Source organism: Etheostoma spectabile, chromosome 13 (genome assembly GCF_008692095.1).
Source record: "Etheostoma spectabile isolate EspeVRDwgs_2016 chromosome 13, UIUC_Espe_1.0, whole genome shotgun sequence".
Classification (NCBI taxonomy): domain Eukaryota; kingdom Metazoa; phylum Chordata; class Actinopteri; order Perciformes; family Percidae; genus Etheostoma; species Etheostoma spectabile.
Window position 1 is genome coordinate 4,728,041 of NC_045745.1, and position 2,649 is coordinate 4,730,689.

Sequence of the window (2,649 nt, forward strand, 5' to 3'; positions counted from 1 at the left end):
GCCAAACTGCTACTGCGGTCCAAGATTTCCATATTACAGGCAGTGCCGCCTTGGGTTGGTTAATATTTGTTAGAAGGGATGATTCCATAATCTGCATATTCAAGGACTAACCTCTGATCAATGCCAGTGTACAGCATGGGACTACTGTACACTCAACTGTTAAAATCAGATGTATAATGACCGCTTTAAGTGTGACTTTCCCCATTATATATTCCTTCATTGCGACCGAGTGTTATGAATAGAATAGGGGTGGGCAATATGAATAAAAATCCTCTGATTTATCATTTTTTGATCGCAATATGTAAAAATGGTCATGTAAAAGTACATTTTCCGGCAAATCAATTGAGAACAGCTGATCATGCCCTTAGAGCTGTCAATCTGTGTGACATGTTAGAAACTGTCACGCTGGCCAGTGAGAGAAACCAGGAACATAATACTTCAGCCTAGGTGTGGAACAGCCAAATTGTTGCAAACCCTGAAAAAAACCCGCTATGACTGCAACACATGTGACAACAGAATAATAAGAGCAGTGTCTTCAGTGTTTAAGATGGCTGGTTTCATAAATAGAGAACTGTCTGAGGAAAAGAGCCGACTCATCGAGCTACTTGTGTTCTAAGCAGCGGTGGAATGTAACTAAGTGCATTTAATTTATTTTAACCTTTTGCTATTTTTTTCTCCGCCATATTTCAGAGAGAATTATTGTATTTTTAACTCTACTTTAATCTGACAGCTTTAGTTAATAGTTACTTTACAAGATTTTTGCACACAAAACACATGGGGCGCTATTTTATGATCCATGCGCCAGGCGTCCCTGTAAGACCAGCACGCCCAGAATGCGCCTGAACACACCTCCCTGTAAGACCAGCCGCCCACAGGTCGGGAATTGAAACCCGTGGGCCGCGAAAATCAAGGACTCAGCCTCTGTAGATCTGGGCGTGGACTGGACAAGGTGAGCTTCCCCATCCCCATTGCCCGGGAAGAATAAGGCGCGGTGATCAGGCTCCTGACTGACGCGGTTGTTCTACAGACAGTGGGCTTGATGCTTTTACGCCAGTAGTTTGTACTATGACGCGGACAGTTCGTTTTTTCAAATCTGGTTCATAATATGTGTTCCCCCCCCCCTCCCCCAACTCCCCCCCCCCCCCCCCCCCCCCCCCCCCACCCCCCCCCCCCCCCCCCCCACCCCCCCCCCTCCCCCCCCCCCCCCCCCCCACCCCCCCCACCACCACCCCCCCCCCCCCCCCCCCCCCCCCCCCCCCCCCCCCCCACCCCCCCCGACACTCAGGGACCCATAGCTCGTCCGGCACTAGCACAGAAAGAGGGGTCCTTTAGTCGCAGCAGTTTCCATCTGATTTCCTAACAAACACAGCAGCCTGTAGTTAAGCCAAACTGTTATGCGGTCCAAGATTCCAATTACAGGCAGGCCGCCTTGGGTTGGTTATTTGTTAGAGGGATGTTCCATAAATCTGCATATTAAAGGATAGAACCTCCTGATCAATGCCAGGTACAGCCAGGGGATACGTACACTCAACTGTAAAATCGGAGAATCGTATTATATAGAACCGCTTAGTGTGACTGTCCCAATTATATATTCTTCATTCGCCGTATCCGAGTGTATGAAGACATAGGGTGTGGGCAATATGATAAAAATCCTCTGATTATACATTTTTTGATTCGCAATATGTAAAAATGGTCATGTAATAAGTACATTTCCGGCAAATCAGATGGCCACAGCTGATCATGCCTAGAGTGTCATCTGTGTGGACATGTTAGAACACGGTCACGATGGACCGTGAGGAAACCAGGAACATCAATACTTCAGCCTAGGTGTGGAACATGCCAATTGTTGCAAACCCTGAAAAAAACCGCTATGACTGCAACACATGTGACAACAGATAATAAGGCAGTGTCTCAGGTTTAAGAGGCTGTGGTTCATAAATAGAGAACTGCCTGAGGAAAAGAGCCGCCAATCATCCGAGCTACTTGTGTCTAAGCAGCGGTTTGGAATGGTAACTTAGTGCATGTAATTTATTTAACGCTGTTTGCTATTTTTCTCCGCCATATTTCAAGCGACCTGAATATTGTATTTTTAACTCTCTTGATATCTGACAGCTTTTTAATAGTTACTTGGACAAGATTTTTGCACCACAACACCCATGGCGCTATTTATGACCATGCGCAGGCGTCCCTGTAAGCCAGCACGCCAGAAATGCGCCCATGAACACACTTCCCTGTAAGACCAGCACGCCCAGAATGCGCTCTTGAACCACCCTCCCTGTAAGCAAGCCCGCCCCGAATGCGCTGAACACACCTCCCGGTAAGACAGACATGCCAGAATGCGCTGAACACACTCCCTGTTAGACCAGCACGCCCAGAATGCACCTGACACACCTCCCTTGTAAGACCAGCGCCACCCAGAATGCCACCTGAACCACACCTCCCTGTAGACCCGCACGCCCAGAATGCACCTGAACACACCTCCCTGCGAAGACCCAGAATGCACCTGAACACACTCACCTGAGACCAGCACGCCCAGAATGCACCTGAACACACCCCTTGTTGTAACACCAGCACGCCCAGAATGCACCTGAACACACCCTCACTGTAAGACCAGCCGCACAGAATGCACATGAACACACCTCCCTGTAA

At 48.5% G+C, this 2,649-nt stretch overlaps 1 protein-coding gene and 1 long non-coding RNA gene across 2 annotated transcripts in view; one reads left to right on the top strand and one right to left on the bottom strand.

The window, feature by feature from the left end:
- Positions 1-2,649, bottom strand: part of LOC116700536 (uncharacterized) — a 23,140-nt gene that overhangs the window by 16,511 nt on the left and 3,980 nt on the right. The window lies entirely within an intron of this gene.
- vkorc1l1 (vitamin K epoxide reductase complex, subunit 1-like 1) overlaps positions 1-2,649 on the top strand; it is a 9,825-nt gene that overhangs the window by 6,043 nt on the left and 1,133 nt on the right. The gene's annotated exons all lie outside the window — the stretch shown is intronic.